Raw genomic sequence first — 19,376 nt, 5'->3', positions numbered from 1 at the left:
GTTCTGGGTTTATATGGTATTCGTAACAAGCAACCCAAAATCTTGAATATTGAGAAGAATTTAACAATATTCTAATTACCGGCTATATACTTTCTTTCTGGTACGAATTCCAAATCTTCATTTTAAAAAAAAACGAATAACTCGCCAGCTAATCTTAATTTCTACGGATGTGTTGCCTTAGTTTCCACCCTTAGAAACTTTTCCTAATAAGTGTTATACTAAAGTCTATGGTGTCTCGAGTCAAAATCTATCCTCAGCAATCTTTAATTTGGTTTCAGACGTTACAGATCTGCCCAAAACAACATCGTCACTTCTTGGTCTGAAAAAAAGTCAGCGTTTGATAAGAACCACATTGTTATCGCCCGCTTTTTGGACATAACCTCAGGGTTTGATTCTGTCAATATCAACATTTTAAAGTCTATCCTTCTCTCTTTGAAACTCCCTACCAAATTCTTTTACCAGTTGCCTTCCTGAAAACATCTCAGCCCTGCCCTATGCAAACTCTGATCCAGATTTGTGCAGACGATATTTGCTAGCTGCCCTCAACAGTATTTCCTCTGGTCTTGAATCTCTTCAACTCACACTCTCAGTGAATAAGACCAAATGCTTGGTCTTTTCAAAAAAAAAGGGACACCCCATTGTTACTCCTCTGCTCATCTATGGTTCTTCTATCCCGTTTGTTAAAACTTTCGCCTTTTTAGGCTTTGTCGTACAATCAAAAGTTTTCCCAGCAGCTCAATACTGCCAATACTGCCGAACTATATTATCAATTCATTAATGTATTGAAATCCATTTATGGTATTTCTTGGGGCTCCGACCCTCCTTATATGATTAAACTGTGTCTTGACTTAATAAGATCTAACTTAGAATATGCCTGTTCACTCTTACTGGACATCCCAAAGAAGCACCTGCTGGAATTATGCAGAATTAAATAGAAATGCCTTCGTTTGGCTCTTGGTGGCATGAATTCTACACACACACACTAAATTTAGAACGAATGGTAACTGTTACGCCCTTAGAAGAAACATTTCGTTTACTCGCTGAATTTTTATCTAATAATATTCTATATTTTTTAGAATCATCCGGCTTTATATTCTAGGAACTGATATATATATTGTAACGGGTCTTCTTGGGCAGAGTAGAAACTCAGCCACTCCAAGGTTCCTTGCAAGACAATTTATTTAAAACGAAATATTCTGGACCTTCGGGGATGATCTTAAATTTCTTTATTTTATATAAGAGGAGTACAGGGTAGTGTAGAGGCTGGCCAGGAATAGAACCAGCGAGGTGACCCGACTTTGTCGCGCTTTTACAATTTTTTTTTCTGCACGAAGTTAGAGCTTTTTCTTTCACTTTTTTTCGATGTCGCGGAACACTACAAAAAAAAGAAACCGGATACGTTGCCAGTGCCATAGCTGCCTTGGTTTGTCTCCGTATGTAAACACAAAAGAAAAATGGTCCTACAAAGTCCTTCAGGGATGACGACTAACAACTAGCCAGTACATGCCCTATCCGCAATATCAAAAAAAATGTTGCCTTGTGAAATTGTCCGTACACACTTACCTTAGGCGGCTATGACACAAATTGAAAGATTCTGTGTGATGAGCTGTTCTTTTATAGCTGCAGTCTCGCGCGCTTGTCCCATGGCCAACATGTTCTATGCGTTTACATATGCCTTAAGGTACTATACTTAATTGCATGCTTAACCTAGGTTGGCTGCCGTCGCAACCTTAGTTACGACCTGCATGAAACGACTTGTACATAACTTAATACCAACTTACATCTAGCTTATTGCTACGTTTGATCAAATGCCTACTCAACCCGCACTCAGGTACCAAATCGCGTTATTTTTTCGCCGTTAGGTGTATGAGTGCTATGTTTCTTAACCTATGTGTACAGTACTTTGGTTACGCTTATGTGGGTTTATGTGTATTTTCTGTTCATGCGTGTTTATCCATGTTCATATACGTGTGTTTGCGTTTTTGCGTATGTGTGATCCTACGCCTTTATGCATTTTCTACCTATTCCTAAGCTCGTGTGTGTTTATACAGTTTATGCATTGCCATGTGTTCATATGTGCTATATATTTTTATACCTAAGTATTTATATTTTGTATAATCTAACGGTGCTATACATTTTGTGCATTGGTTGAAGATATTGTATGACATAACGGTGCTATACATTTTTGTACATTGTTTCTAAAGTTTGTGCGCTTTCCTATGATCGCATGTGCTTATACATTTTAAAGCATACAGACTTTTGCCTGTTGCTAGAGTCTATGCGTTTTGCATGATCGTGTATGCATATCCCTTATTTTTCTACCTAAGTGTTTATCCCTGCGTGTGTGTTTTGTATGACCTAACGGCGTTTATACAGTAATGTGTACGGTTATATGTGTTTCTATCTTTTACGCTTTTATCCATCGTGTGCGTGTTTATGCCTTCTAAGGCATACAGCTTTCTGTATGTTGATAGGGCCTAACCGTAATGTATATTTCGACCCTTCTCTATATGGTTTTCTACCAGTTTCGTACCGATTCTAAACATATTTTATATTCGTGTGTGTGATCATATATTGTAGTGATTTCCTACAGCTTATATACAGATTCCATACATCTTTTTAAACTCGTGTGAGTGTTCATATATTCCAGTGATCTTATACCGATTTATGCAGGTTCTGTACATATTATACTCGTGTGTGTGTAATGATTTTATGCAGATTCTATACATATTTTGTACAGATTCTATGCATATTTTATTCTCGCGTGTGTGTAATAATTTTATACAGATTTTGTACAGATTCTATGCATATTTTATACTCGTGTGTGTGTTCATATATTGTACAGATTTTATGCACTTTGACCCTTTTATCCATGTTTTGCACTCGTGTGTGTGTATTTATACAGTCTTTGTGTCATGTTAATGTTACATAAGTTTTGCCGTTTCTGCGGTTAACGGTTCCTTACCTTGCGCTACGGCCAGAGGCGGATGATCGTGTGCCCTACCCAGAGGTATTTAGGTTCTCACGCGGACGGAGGAACTGGACTGAAAGTTACTAGGGACTACGGGTAAACATTTTGAGCGGGCGGACCGGTTATTAATAAGGAAGCAAAACGCTTCCTTACAGTATCTTATTCAAAATTCCTCTTGATTCTCAATATTTTCGATCAGTAATTAAATTCCTGCCAGTAAGAAAATCCGCAATTACTCCGGCAGAAGTACACCGCCATTACTCGAACTTGTTGAGTATGAAATGGAATCTTTTTGATGGATCGTTGTTGTAGGCAACGGCATTTGGTTTCCAGATATTAATATAGATGCCTGCTTCTAAAATCGCCCATGTAGCACTATATTTTCGGCTGAATGTCTTGCGATTCTAGAAGCCATCCGCTTAGCGAATACTCAATCTCAAAAAAAATTCCTTAGAGTGTCAGACTCTAAATTTGTCTTATTCGCTTTACAATCATTTCGCTCAGGTAAAACTGACCTCTACGTATTAGAAATCAGATCCTTACTTTATGGTCTCAAGTCTGATACATTTTGTTTTCACTTGCACTGGGTGCCCAGTCACATGGGTATTCTTGGCAACAGCACTGCAAATAAAACTGCATCTACCAAATCATCTTGTTTTAATGACAATCGACAAAAAGCATTCAATTCTTTCAACAGCGTTGGGATCACTCACGTTATGGTCGTCATTTATACTCTCTATTTCCACAAATGAACAAAGCCCCTTACTTTACTATTTCTCAGACGTGACATTATTTGCCTTATTAACAGGGCGGTGTTCAATCACACGAGATGTAATAATCATCTATTCAAAATTAACATAGTAAACAACTCTTCATGCATGTGGGGAGTCTTAAACGTCACCATTTCTGTTCGGCATTCCACACTTCGCAAATTAAGTAAATTCTTCATGACCAGAGCATTCTTGACATTCTACGTTGTCGAATTTTTTTCTTTTTTTAAATCATCCCATCAAGACATAAAGGCGCTGTAAGGGCATAACCCGCCCGTTCTCTGGGGCTGGTGTAGCTCAGCGACCCAGGAATTGGTCACAAGAAATTTGTATTGATTTCGGTTGTGGTATTCTTTATTTTATTCTGCTCGCTCGCGACCCACTTCTTCGAGAGTCCACACTTGATTTCCTTAAACTAACTTAACTTACTAACTTTACTTTCTAATTCTACACAGTCTACTCTTAACCTACTCCTAGTCCTACTTTAACCCACTCTTAGTATATCTAATCTCTAACTTATTCTCTAACTTGTTCTCTACCTTATTCTCTCTTAAGCTAGCGTTCTCCCCCCACCGGAGACGGAGAAATGATGAGGCCGAAACGAGGTACGACTTTGGCTTCTCATAGCGCTTACCAAAAGTTTATGAACCTACTCTCTTTTATACTTTTTTGCTCTCACATCCATCAATTCCTTCATATAATTTTTTATGCTCATACGCCATATTACATCGTACACATCCGAATTTACTCCTCGTTCTTTTGTTCTACCCCACATGACGGATGAGTAATATGCATATTTTAATAAAAACTATAAAAAAAAATAACGTGGTGTACATAGAACAGGCAAAATTACCAAAAAAAATTCTTTAATCAAGTAATCACTAAAATAAATAAATAGTAACATCATATACCAAATCTAGCCCCATCTTTACTAAGGTCAAAATAAAGAACCCTGTGGTTACATTGGGCTTTTTTTACACATCCCAGCGAATTTTTGTTTGATGATTTGCTGAATAACAGAAGAAGAAAAAGAATATGAATTTATATGGAATTATTTCTTCATTTAATTTTATCAAAAAGAAAAAGTATATATACGTATGAACATTTTTGACTTATCGACGCTTTACTTTATCACATGCATTCGTAGGTCAATGAAAACGAATTGTAAAAACGCACACAAATGGAAATGCCTTAGTAATATAAAAAACAAAGCGTATTGTTCAAAATAAAAAAACACAAGATATATTTTAGCACAGCTACCATTAATTATGCTTTAGCACGATATGCGGTTTTTCAAAAATTTTTGCATTTTACTTTTTTTTCTTTTCAGGAATCACTTAATTGATTTCAATTTGTTTAGTTTCCATATTTCACAAGGTGCATATTTTTCTATTCTGCACCATATATAAGCGAAAATAAGTATACTTTATTTCTTGCTCTTGCACACAAGTATCGTGCAGTGAGTCTTTAAGTTGATTGACTCATTTTTTCGTTCTTTTATTTAACCCAAAACCTAAGCTTGCAATACTGAGACGGACTTCGGGATCTCTTTCTCTTTTACAAATCTTTTTCTTGCGGCTGGCTGAACTAAACATAACATATATGTTAACTACATTGTCATAAAAAAAAGAGGAATATTTGGTGATCGTAGTAATTTTTGTCTAGTAATTTCCGAAAAAGCTTTATCAGATACAAGGTACTATTGATATATATAGATCTATATTATTATTGTTTATTATATATTGTCTCGTTAGTTTTCCAATGACGAGGAGATATTATTAAAAATGAAACCATCATTTCAACAAATCAAAGTAGCAAAGAAATCTTTTCACTGAAAAATATATCTATATTAACAAAACAAGGCTTTATAGGAAAGTGTTTCGTAAATTTGACAACGTTCTACAAAATGTAATTACTTTATTTCACTGCCATAAAAATTGGCTGTGATGGCACTTTAGTCTTTTCACCTTGGTCCAGATGCACTATTAATCTTTCTTTCCTTTAACCATATTGGAAGATTTTAATTATATATGCACAAAACTTTTGCATTTTGCTATAATATATTGAATACACAGACATGCATATTCAAACTCACCGGGTGGAATTTTCGAACAACAACAAAGTCTAAAATTGAAACTGGTAGATCCATAACATCCTTTAGATAAATTTTCGAACTGTGCTTTGCTAATCTTAATTAGCCTTCATATTCTTGAAAAAAAGGATTAAGCTAATTAGTTTCCATTATAGAAAGGATGATCGTCAAACTCTGTTTCTTATCCTATTGTCATACATAGATCTGTCTCTGTGCAAATGAATACAAAAGACTATTACGAATAATCTTACCAGCTTTGCTAAAGCACTAAGCGTATAAATCTGCGCGGTCGCACTTGTATTCTTGAAGATTACTTGAAGGGCTATAAGCACAAAAACAAAAATTAAGATGTACGTCAACAGCATGAGAATGAAAGTATAACCAGTTATATCTGCCTCTTCTGTATCTTCGGGCGAAAAGTCTAAAGAGACCCATTTTGAACACCAAATATTGTGATTTTATCCTGAGCTAAGGAAGTGTCTTGGTGCTTATCAATATTTTTTATATTCATAGAAAAAAGTTTATAAATTCATGCAAAAAGCATCATGAATTCAGGCAAAGAATTTCACGAAAACAATCCAGAATCAACACAGAATTAGGTTATCTAACTTGATATAATTTTTGCGAAACATATTAATTATATTATTTTATATTAACAATTGACATATTAATTTCAAAACATTTATAAATGAAATGAACATAAAGCTCTGATTTAAAAAAAAATTAAATTCACTAAATAAGTTACTAATATTATTATTTGCTTTTCTTCGTCTAGATATGTTTCTAGCAAGAGAAACATTTCTTTGTAATGTGCTAGTTTTCTTTTCAGGAGTTTTTTCACATCTTTCATAAATTTTATTTTGTCCTCTGCACTTCCGTTTACCTGTTTCCTCTTGATAATTGGCATGATTGTTTGTTTTAAAAAGGCAAACTTGGCATCATTGCCGCAGCTACATATATTACGTTTATTGCATTGCACTGCAAATTTTATATGGAGTACGACAAGACATTTCAAAAGTTTGCTTCTGCTAAGAGGTGTTGTCACATTTGAAAATTGAAGGTTCATTGGATGAAAATATGAAGCGAAACAAAATGAAACGAAAGTATAGAAACATAATGCTGGCAGTAGTCTCTGCCTAGCTTAGTGGTGAAAAGCGAAACGTGTTGATGGTTTGATATGAACATTAAATATTGAGTGAGACCTAATTCGGTTTTGACCAGAAGGCGGAGGGTTTGCACATTTTTCGATTTTCAAGTGGAAATAATCAAGGTCTAATAAAAATTAAAACGATTTTGTTATGATTAATTATAAAAAGAGCAACTATTATATAAATATATGGGGTAACACGGCAGTTGATATTAATACAGTAAAATAAACCAGTTCGAACCTGGGCAACGGACCTGTTTAGTCGTGATGTTTGGTTGCATGTTTGAATAGCTGTTTGTTTCAATCTGTGTTTGAATAGTCGCGTTGTGATGAACGCCGTATCTCTCTTCTGAGCTAGAAAAAAAAAATTGTTTAAAGCGAGTTACTTCGTCTCGGCTGTGCGTTTTGTGTTGAATTAAATCGGTATCAAATGGAAATGCAAAGAATTTCGCAATAAGTGTATTAATTTATTGCAAAAAGGTAAAAATCCATAACGATTAAATACACGTAAATTCGACACAATTTGTGTCAGGTCGTTGCCTAAATGTATTTAAATGAAAATATGACTTTTTATCCGCTCAGTGTGAAGTTTAATAGGCGGACAAATTTTCCCATCAATATATGAAATATGTGCGTGTGACGTATCACAATGACATTGATTATCACTATCATGATGAATTTTTTTTTTGTAGTTCAAGAATACGAATAAGAAAAAAATCTGATTTTATATGAATACAAAAAAGATATGCTGCAGTGTCGTCAATATTCAGAAAGAGATACAAATATACAAGCGAATACGTGTCTGCGAATGTATCTGCATGAAAGTGCCAAATAATAGTGTTCTGATAATACGAAAATTTTTTTTCCTTTTCTTAAAACAACAGGCACCACACCCTATTAAAAATTTTTGGAATTTTTTTCTGCTTTGCGCGAATATTAAATTTATAGTACGTGCATGTTTATATATTATGTGTCTGCCTGTCTGCCTTTTAAATTTATTTGATTTTTGTTTTCGAGTCTTTCAATAATTGTCTCCATTTTTCTGAGTGAGAGTGTTAAAATTTTTGGAGTGCAGATGTATAAATGTTTCTACGATATTTATTTGTGGAAAAAAGGTCAGAGCTTCATCCAAAGCAATGAATGCACTAGGATAGAAATAAAAACTAATGTGGATTATAACATTTTTACCCGAGGTAAGTTAGAAAAAAAATAAAAAAATTTGCATGTACCGTTGAAAAGGAAGGAAAACTATCGCGTATCAATAATTTCGTTTAATACAATTTTCTCTACATGTTTTTGTCAAAAAGGCTTTTAGACATGCAAGTCGATTCATAATCATTGTTTTTATCACTGTTCATCATTCTAAAGAAAAATGTGTTATTACTAAACTTTCATGTAGTAGTAAATAAACTTGTTAACTTATGTTTACGGATTTCATAAAGTATCATTGAAGCGGAATAGATTATGTCCATGCTATAAATTAGAACACTTATAATTTATGAGCTTAACACTAAAAATTTATTGTCCTCACGATAAGTTCATGTAAGGATTAATAATTTGGCGCAACAAACGCAAACATTTGTTATGAAGCTGGTATGTAATTGAAAATTATGGTAAAGAATTACGTAGTAAATCCAATATTTGAAGCAAACTGTTACGCCTATCGTACAAGATGAACGTAATTCAATACTGCTGAATATTGTCATCAGTCAGCCTCTCTAAGTTAAATCAGGAAATTTTGGATTTTAAAAAAAAGTGGAAGGTCTATGATTTTTGCACCCGCCGCCTGTATTAGTCTTGGTTGACTTTGTATTAGGTGGTCGGAATGATCATAACACATCTATCTTTTTTTATTTTTTTTTTTTTTGCGTTTTTCTGAAGACACTTTTTCGTATAAAAAACAAACAGCAACAGGTTTTAAATATTTTTGAAATATGTGATTTGCCAACTTTCCCTTCCTATATGTGATTGCTACAAATGGAGTCGAATAATCCCCGATAGTGTGTACGGCTGCAGTCATCTCATATTTGTGTTTAGTTCTACGGCTTATAAAGCGGCCTTTGATGTTGTACGAGTTTTACATGTCTACTCTAAGGCCTTACAACTGATTTTTTTTATTATTTTGAGAATATCCTTATAGGAAAAACGACACTTCTATGACCCACTTAAAGCGTGTTTTGACGGTAAAGCCATGAATGTCAAAGGTCCATGTGTACAATATTTCGAAAAATAAATAAAATTTAAGCTTAAAAATCGAGTAAGAGCATTGCAGTAGAAAGCATAAAATATGAGCGCTTAAACTAGATAAAATTCTTCAAATAAAACCTATGCGAGACTTTCATTTTCTTTTAGTATACATTCCCTTACTACGGACAAGGATTGGAAAAAAAGGGGTTGGGTGCAGGGGCAAGTCGAAAGTGTGTGTCTTCCGATAGGAGCATTCTCTGTACCTTCCACCGAACGATAATTGAAATTTAAGTCTGCTTTACGAGCGACACTGAAAGTCGAATAACTCAATTTGTTAGTCACGCTTCCCATCTATCAGACAATGCGACAATCCGTGTTAAAATTAATTTGGACGAAAGTATATGCACTGTACACTGTGTGAGAAATTGACCTTAAATTGGGCTTTTCCAGAAAATTATTTGGCTGCATATGTTGTATAGACCGTTAGCACTCATGAAAATATAAATGTGTATGTCCCTTTCGGAATTATATTATGCATTAAAAATAAATTTGTAGTTGCAATTGATCGCGGACATTTCGAGGCTAGTCTTTAAAACCGAAGCTGGTATACTTAAAGGGTCACCGTTCAGTTATCTCAAACAACAGTGAATGAAATGCTTCAAGCAAAAGCGTTAAAATAGGGTACTGTAAAGTATTTCATATATTTGTTTATTTACACATTTTAGAATTTTATTTGAATTACATTACACAAGCTGTGCTAACTTTGAATGCTCCGTGAGTTTAGTCTTTTTAATTAAAAAATTATGCAAAAAAAGTAAGAAAGGTATATTTGATGAGGGCCAAATCTCGCATACCCACCCCTATGTTTTTCGCATTCCACCCTGCATGTCTTTTTATTTGATAATCATATCGTAAGAAAATATTAATTTGCGGTGTCTATCATATTCATTTTAGAATTAACCCGCTTTTTGGCAGAGATAATATACCTTCATTTGAGGAATGTGCAAAATAATTTTAAACATTCTGTCTTGTTGTTATGATAAATAGGCCTTAAAAAAGTGAAAAAAGTAAAATTTAATTACTTGTAACTTTGTGTGGGCACGAATGATTTTTCCATTTTTAAAAAGTAGTGTTTCGTGAAATAAATGCGAAAAGTTTCAACCTTTTAACTGTTATAATTTCTGACTAACAAGCAAAGACCCGTAAATTTTGGTTAAGAAAAATGGAATTGTGTTCAGTTTATGCTCCGCTGCTCTCGATAATTGGGCCCATTTTCAATACTAACCTGCGTGCAGAAACTTACAATACTTTTACCAAATTTGGAGTCGACAGCTTCATTTTTGCGACCAGGAGAGTGGTGGCAACAGGTACCACACGGATATTCAGATAGACAGGCATTGCTTAATCTACTCACAATTGCTCACTGATCAAGAATGTATATACGATAGGTCTCATTAATATTGGATTTTTTCGCTCGACAAAAAGTAAATGCTTATTACGCCTAGTCCATTGTCCAAACATAAAAATATATATTAGTATCTTATACCATTACGCCATACATAGTCAAATAAAAAAGTCTTATTCCATTAGGCAAGAAAATTAAATAACTTCAACAACTTCAAAAGTTACTTATATGAAAAAAACCAATATTAATGACGCTATGTTTTCGAAGTTGTTGAAGCTACTTCATTTTCTTGTGAACTGGAATAATGTTGTTTGTTTTTTATGTTTTAATATGTATTCCCAAGTAGTATAAAATAGTAAAATAAATTTTTATGTTTGGACAATGGACTAGGCTTAACAAGCGTTTACTTTGTGTCGAGCGAAAAAATCCAATATTAATGAGACTCACTGTACTTTATAGCGTCTCTGAAGCTTTCTTTCGGGTGCCACATATATTATGAACAAAAATAAGGTGAGTATACCCCAATCCTTCAGTGGTGGGTATAAACAACAACAAAAATTAAAAAAAAAAACGGCATTCTATACACATAAGAAATTTAGAATGTTTGGTAGAAGATATCGTATGCACGATAATATATAACAATAATAACGGCGAGTAGATTGAAAAATGTTTCTCTTTTTTTATTGATACAAAATTTAAAACTAGCAACTGAACCACGGAAAGAAAAAATCCAATAAAATGAAATGGTAGGTACACTGTTGCCACATTTCAATTCAATAACAGCAGTAATGGCAGCTACAACTCCAACAACCACTTCATTTGAACAACTATATGAACGAGAAAGCTTTAGGCAATATAAACACGTAATGTGAGTTTAGTCAGTAAAACAACAAAATAAACGAATGAAACGAATAAATGTAAGCGCAGGCATATACACACGTTCTCACCTTTGAAGGCAAATACAATGTTGCCAAATTTATGTTGGCAATAACAAACGAGCAAGTCGGTCAGTCGAATTGTCACGTTGACTAAGTCACAAAATGTTGTATAGACAAGAAAAAAGCATACAAACAACATTAAAAACTTAAAAAAAAGGCAAAAACAAGGTAGCGAAGCAAAAAGGGAAAACAATAGCGAAAATAAATCAGAAGAACAAGCATTAAATACAAATGGAAAACTAAAAATGTTACTGAGGTGCGCGAACAATGTAGAAGCAATGACATACTGTTACAGCTGTATTATGAATTTTGCTGTTATTATTGTCGCCGCCGTCGCGTAGTGTTATTATTCTTAATATTCTTGTTGTTATTATTGCTGCTGTCGTTGTCATTGTTATTATTATTATTATTGTTACTCTTACTTTGTTGCTTGTTATTATTGTTGCTCATGCTTATAATGATGACGACCGTCAATGAAGACCTAAAAAGCAGTATGACAAAACTATATTACACGACATGAAAAGCGAGAGAGAAAGATTGAGAGAAATCGAAGCATACATACGTGCATATGCAAGTAGACATAGCTTGACGTAAACCAAACGTATATAAATGTGCTTGCCTAAGTGTTTGGGTGTTCGAATACATTGAACTACCGGGCAGGTACATAAGCATAAATAGAGAGATGAACAAAGACGTTGTTAATAAATTAATTATTAAACGAATCGAAGAATCAAACAAATAATTTATTTATATTTGAACTCGGCTCCTAAAAACTAATAATGTATATAATATTAAAAACAAGAGAGGTGTGACAGAAAGTCGGTTTGGTTTGGTCTTTCTTGCGATCTACTTGAAATGTGGCAACGTTATGTTTGCAAACCTAGGAAATTATAAACAGCAATGAAATAAATCGACACTGAAGATAATTTCACTGTTAACATAGAACTAAGCAAACTTTGCAAGTGCATGAGAGTCTACATGTTAAGCGAATACCCTCTATATAAAGGGCTTTTATATAGCTTAGAACCGTGCTATTAGATATACCCGTAAGAAGAAGGAGCAATACGAATTTACGATATACAAGTAGATCGCCTTCCAAACCACGTGAGAAGTCCCGGGGCTTTTCCGCAAGTGACGTCATTAATCACATCTCAATATGACTTACAAAATACCATTATATATGAAATATTTATGTTTAAGGTGGGATCATTGCTTATTTTGAACTAAAAGTGCCTTTCCAAGCGTTGAAAATCATGTAAAATCCGGCTCTACAAAAACTGCATTTCCTCGATGTTTCAGTAAATTTAAAATTCAGCCACATAGGCATTAATTATGTTTTTCGTTTTTCAATTTTGAAAAGTTTTACAATTTAGTTGAATAAGTGTAACAAAAATAATTATCATTCCAAGGAAATGAAGGAATCATTTTAGAAAGCTTTTGCATGGATCATTGATGCTGAATTTGCCAAAAACGATCTGACGATTAAGTACACCATATTAAGTTGTTTCACCGCATCTTAAATTAATTTTTGTTCTTGTATTGTTGTATAAACCACGCAAACATTAGTGAGAGAGTAATTGCAATAAAAAATCTGGAAAATCATTGGTCGCTTTGGTTTACAATACGGTATTCATTGAATAGGCTGAATTAAAAAACCCGTAACAGAATTTTTTAAATACAAAAATAACGAAAAGGAAGTTTTGTATGAATAGAAAAAATTATTGAAGTTGTTGTTATTATTGCGCTTATTTTTCAGAACTTACGTCCAAATTCAAAATGGCCGTTTTAATTACGACTTCAATCAAGTTTTGCCAAAAGAACATATTTTATTGCTATTAATAGATTTATATTCCCACTACTTCCTACTACCAGATATTTTTTTTTGAATGCCCCTTGATAAATCGTGTACGTGTTATATATGGTTGTGTTATATAATTTTAAGCCAATTTTTACAGCTTTGAAAATTTTAATGAGTAGGCACACAATCCCGACTTGGAACAAGGAATTCATCGGAAGAACTGCGAAAGAGCTGTTGATCGCTGATTGTAAACTTGAAAAATCTCTCTAGCTTTGGAAAAAAAGAAATCGTGTTTCTTATGCTCTTTTGTAATTTGTTCTTTCGCTGTCTACTGGGTTTTTTCAGGATCTTCCATAATTTTTTTATTGTGCGAATGGATGCCATAAGAAGAACTTGCACGTATTCATATATTTCTAAATAAATAAATAAATAAAAATATTCTATTTAATAACTGCCGCGCCTTAAACATTTGACAAATCTAGAAGTACCTCGGTAACGGAACAATAAGTTGGAATTTTTTATCTAGACTTTTATTGGTTTATCAGTAATTACTAATAAATATAATTTTGATACCATTGAGAAGAGAAGGCGTTCAGTCTTCAGAAAATTTTATTTATATAAATGTTATATATTTAAGTGGACGGAAGCGTTTTTATTAATTCATGATAACTATTAAAAAAGAACTTTACTAAATTTACCATTTTAACGGGTCGTCTTAAAGCAAAAACTCATCAAGAATTGGTTTCTAAAATTTTAGGTCAATATCTCCAGAAGGTTTGTCGTATTGCTACTGGAAGATTTTAACTAATCGTCGGGCTCTCAAAAATTCAAAATTCGTAGCAATATGTGAGATAAAGTTACACTACCTAAATAAATTCATTTTTTCCAAGACAAATTTTCCTCGACACTGACCTAATCTTTTATACCCAAAATGTGTCTTAAAAGATCTATAAGATATTCTATAGTATTGTGTGGGCACGTGTAATATTTCCCATTTTTTTGTAGATATGGTAGGACCATCAATAGGATAAACGCACAAGCTTTCATCGTTGCACCTGTTGTAGCTTATAAATCATTAACAAAAAGAGCCAAATTTATTTGCTTCTGAGAGTGGGGATGCTCCGACTTTGCCTTGTATAGTGTTTATTTCAATACCAACGTGCGTGCAAGAAATTTTAAGGTTTACGCCACATTTGAAGCCGGTTCCCTTATTTTTGCGATGTTCAGCAAAGCCATCTTTCGAACAGGAACACGCTTGAATCGATTTAGAATTTAATACTGATCAAAAATACATGTAGTGAATAGAGTGTTTGCAGCTTTCTTTTAAGTGTTTCCAACATCTCGACAAACTGAACATACCCTCAGTCGGCGGTGGGCGTGATAAGCGTTTCGAGCCATACTGCTTATTTGCATGTTTATGGACAAGAAATAAACGGTCATTTTACGGTTAGACAGAATAGTACGCTGATTATGCGTACGTTATAAGATTTGTGATGAATATTTCATAATTTCGCGGGCGAATTTGTTGCGTTTTGGTACGGCACTTGGAAAAAGACATTTGGTGTATTGCATTTGATGTGTATTGACTAATATAGTCCTACTTAAAAAAATTTGTTTAAATCTATTGACTTTACTGATATCAAAAGAGTAACTAATTGCGAAGCAATTTAGTAAGTAGTTTGGAAAAAAAATAAACGCGAGCAATTTGGATGACATCGCTTTTCGTTTCAGAACGCCTCTTAATGTCGGTCATTCCCACCGTTACTTCGAGTTCTTTTATTTTTAAGATGAATATATTGAATGTGAAAAATTGGGTTACAACCAAATACACTTTGCTTACTTATTATTATACTTAGCACCGGAAAAGTTATCTTGAAACGGTTGCAACACCACGAAAAAAGCTTTAAGAATGTTATAAGTATATATATATGTTATAAGAGTATACTCTGGGCCAGCATCAAATTCTGAGTCACTTTAAGCATGAGTCACTAACGTCCATGATGAATATTCTTCTGGTTCCAAAATGGAGATATTGGCTACAAATTGGGGATGAACAGTGCACGTAGATTAGTTTACAATGGGCCAAATCGGTTAAGGGGCACACTTATAGCATAATTTTGAATGAGAAGAGTTGGGTTTTCAAAAAATGGAAAGAAACCACCTTGCCTACTCAATATTGCAAAGTGCCGAAAATTCATTTTTTTATCAAACCGTCTGCAACAAGATAAAAGAAAATTCAATAACTCTATAAAATGTATTTATTATAGGTCTTTATCAAATTCGGAATCTATCTATTTTTACGTCCGTCTATATATTTGTCTGTGGTCAACGGTCTGAAATGAAAGATACCAGCTTCAAATTCTATGTTAATATTAAAAATTTTTGCGCTCAGTTTGGTGTTGAAAATGGACGTAATCAGTCAAAACACATACCAGTTCCCAATACAATGTAAAGAGAGAACAACTTATTTTTCAAAAAGTAAAAAATGGCTATTTTGCTCGTTGCTCATAAAGTGTAGCAATAAATGTGAGCGTATTCTATTACATTGCGCAAAACACTTTCTAAAAGAATAGAAAGTTAATATAAGCGGATTATATAGTTTAAGATCATTTTCTATCGTGAGCCTATAAGCCTTGACTTCGTCATATTTATGTGAAAGAAAGTGCCAAAAAAAATATGTAAGTGAAAAATGTGAAGTGTTAGTTTACAAACATAGGAATTTGGATTGATTTCCTACACACTTTTTGTTCAAACAACAATTATGTACCGAAAAATATAATTACTTTACAGATTTGGACGGTTTATTTCATTCCTAACTTACGTTCAGTTGAGTCTTTTTTAGATTTTAGTAACAGAATTCAATAACTCTCATATATCCGTAAACGAAAACAATACTTTGTCGTTGTTTGGACCCTTTATTACCAATCTCATATGAACCAAGTAGAAACTGTTCAGGGAAGTTTTCTTTCCGCTCCTTGAGATCCTTTCAAAAATCTCCCGCCATATGAAAACAAATTTAACTTAATACTGTTACCGTCATTGGTTAGGAGGAGGCGGGAAATGATCGCATTGGTTTTTATGGTTGCATTGATTCGGCATTCTCTTCTTATCTCTTAAACTTTTGTCAACCGAATTGCCCGAATTGGTCTTCACGACATTATATTCTTCTGAGACTTTCTCATTGCTGCACTAATGATCTGCTGCTAGATCACATTAGTGATTTTTTAGATCCTAACATATATATATATCACGAGCAAGTCCATATATGGAGATAAAGTAGAATTTTTCGTTTTCTTTGAAGGAAACTGAAAAATAACAAAATTTTTGCGAAGTAAATTGAATCTGCTAAATTTGGACTGCATCCTCCAACATCTGCGCTTTCATGAAAAGTATGCCTTTGCATGAAAATAATAAGTAATTTTTAATGTCTTATTACCAATAATTGCGCGAATAATTGTGTCAGACGAAATGTTGTAGGGTACTTTATGGCCGGCCTTGCCCAATTATAATGTTCTTACCAGTTTTCTTTTTTCAAACCAATTTGAAATAAATAAATTACTAAATGAATATCCAAATAGTTGGCATTTGTTTTTCTGCAAGAAACAAATAAATTTCTTGTGTATATAAATTCTACTCAAGTCAATTAAAAATAAGTAAAAGCATCATAAAGAGCCATGGTCAACTAATAGTTACCCTACACCATCCTATAGTTATTCATACAACATTTCTTTCAAAATAAGGCGAATTGAACGAGTGGTCCAAACCACTGTCAATAGCGTTCGTTCTTGGGCCAAAACACGCCTGTGTGCGAAATATAATGGAAATATCTCAAAAATTTTGTCGTTTAGGTAAAACACAAAAGAAAACAAGATAGGTGGGCAAAGTTAAATCAATTCGGAAAATAATTTTGAATCGATTGGTATAATAAAAAGTGCATCTATTTCAAGGTCTCCTGTGTGCGGCGCACCTCGGCACAAACTTAAAATACTCTCTTGCCACAAGTGGTCCAGAGTATAGAAAAATAGAGCAAAGTATATTTTAAAATAAGTAAGAACACTATAGTCCGGCAATACCATACACCACTTCGCTTAATACGGCCATTCATTCATTTTCGTGATGATATACCAAAAATTATACATTAATTCCATGTAAAAGCATACTATTCAAAAAAATGCTCATATTAGAGCAAGTTCAAAATGTCAACTATCCTGGGGAAAATTTAGCAAACTTTGTTTGCTTGTCAAAAATTTCATTTTTCACTTGCTGCTGCCATAAAAAAACAGAAATTTGTCATCATAAAATAGCCTGCTGTTCATTAGAGCCCATATATGTGATGAGAAATAAAAAATATACCTATGTGATCTAAATTATGTATGGTTAATTTTTATTCTGTATTGCTATTATAACCCAATTTTCATCATAATATATTAAAACTTAAATCTTGTTGCTAAATAGTTTACTATTCATGAGAACTCTTCCTTATAAAAAGAATGGCGTCCAGAAAACAGATCCTTGTGGTTTGAATTCATTTCAGTTAATTTTTATGTCAAATTACAATAATATTATAGACAGACTTTAGTCCTAAAATATTAAAAATTAAACTCTTTTAACATACAAATAATTATTTTTCATGAGAATTCTTGTATAGCCAAAAAATAAACTTGAAATTTAATACATGTAGGTTTCACATCAAATTACTTTTACGAAATCGTTTTTATTATAAAATATCAAAAACTGGACATTTTTATAATGTAAAGGTTTTTCTTTGTCATTAAAACCCTCAAATAGGGTGAGATCCAATAATAAAAACTACTGTAAGGTACTGTGGACGAACTTTCAACACGAAACGTAAAGATTCAGTTTTCATAGGAAAGGTTATATGATGACAAGATAGTTTTCTTTCTGATGCAAATTTTTTACACCAATTTATAATGCCGAAATACTATCACTCAGCGACTATTGTCGAGTATTCCAATACTTTCAAATTCTCAGCACAACTTTCGCGCTAATTTCCTGCTCGATCTTGGTCCAGATTTTACCTATTTTGAAAAGAATTGTAGGTAAGTTAACATTATTTTCTATTAATAATTTAGTACCATTATAAATTATTCCATCCGGAACTTTTCCTTCCTAATGTAGGCTTAACACAAATTTTTCTTTTAATCGGGAGTATAACGGACTATGCTACATTTATATGTTTTATAACTATAATAATTTTTAACAATACTAACTAATGCAACGCACAAAGCGATCAAAGCTGAAGAATATTAGGTAAAAGCAAAGCTTCATATTTTTTTTTCCAATAGGCGTAGAAATATTCGTGCAACTTTTTCAAAACATGCTTATTAAAAAGTTGGAAAATGAAGTTGGTGTATATTAATTCATCTCTATAAGTGCAGATTGTTTTCCTCTTACTTGAATTAATTAAAATAATTCAATTTTTTACTTCCTTTGAAAGGCAATTTGTTGATGAGCTGAAATGATCTCTATCTAAGTAATTGACATTTTTTTGAGATTTTTGTTTTAAAGGATCCGAACGTTTAAATTTGACCATATTCCCATGCCCGACTTTCGATATCTCGTGAATTCGGGAAAATGGTTTCAATATCATCGTAGATAAATTTGTTTAAGCTTAAAACTGATTTGAAGTAAGGTACCAAGTAAAAGGACAGTGGCTCTGTCTTGCGAACATTTAACTGCTATTCAAAAAATTTTTTTTAAAGAAAATCCAAATTTCTTCCAGCTTGCACGACAACGCAATTTATCAGACTTTATTTAAAGCTTCAAAACAGTTTTGAATGATAATATTTATGGTATTAATTTTAATAGATTTTTAAGATATTTCTTACCTAACATTTTATCGTAACGCTACAATTTTCTCTTTAGGTTAAGGCCAGAATAAATATATCTTTGCCGAAACACACGTAATATAGCTTTTTGAGGCTTTGATTGCATATGTCGAATTATGGTCAAGGACACAAGCGTGTGTTCCCTTATGAAAAAGGCGAGTTCAAGCCGAAAAAGTCAGGATGTACATTGGTAAAATTAAAATTGGCAATAAAAAGATT

General features: G+C 33.1%; 1 protein-coding gene across 8 annotated transcripts in view; it reads left to right on the top strand.

Moving 5' to 3' along the window:
* The first annotated feature begins 7,148 nt into the window (after positions 1-7,148).
* Positions 7,149-19,376, top strand: part of LOC119637603 — a 147,631-nt gene continuing 135,403 nt past the window's right edge. For 6 of the 8 annotated variants that reach the window (XR_005247290.1, XR_005247291.1, XM_038033770.1 and 3 more), the window contains exon 1: positions 7,923-8,173. The gene's annotated coding sequence lies outside the window, so the exon portion shown is untranslated. Of the gene's footprint in view, positions 7,461-7,922; positions 8,174-19,376 lie in introns of those variants that run through there. The other 2 variants (XM_038033767.1, XM_038033764.1) reach the window with 1 other exon arrangement.

This window comes from Glossina fuscipes, unplaced genomic scaffold, assembly GCF_014805625.2.
Source record: "Glossina fuscipes isolate IAEA_lab_2018 unplaced genomic scaffold, Yale_Gfus_2 60, whole genome shotgun sequence".
In the NCBI taxonomy this organism is placed as follows: Eukaryota; Metazoa; Arthropoda; class Insecta; order Diptera; family Glossinidae; genus Glossina; species Glossina fuscipes.
This window is presented reverse-complemented; position numbering and strand designations above follow the sequence as displayed.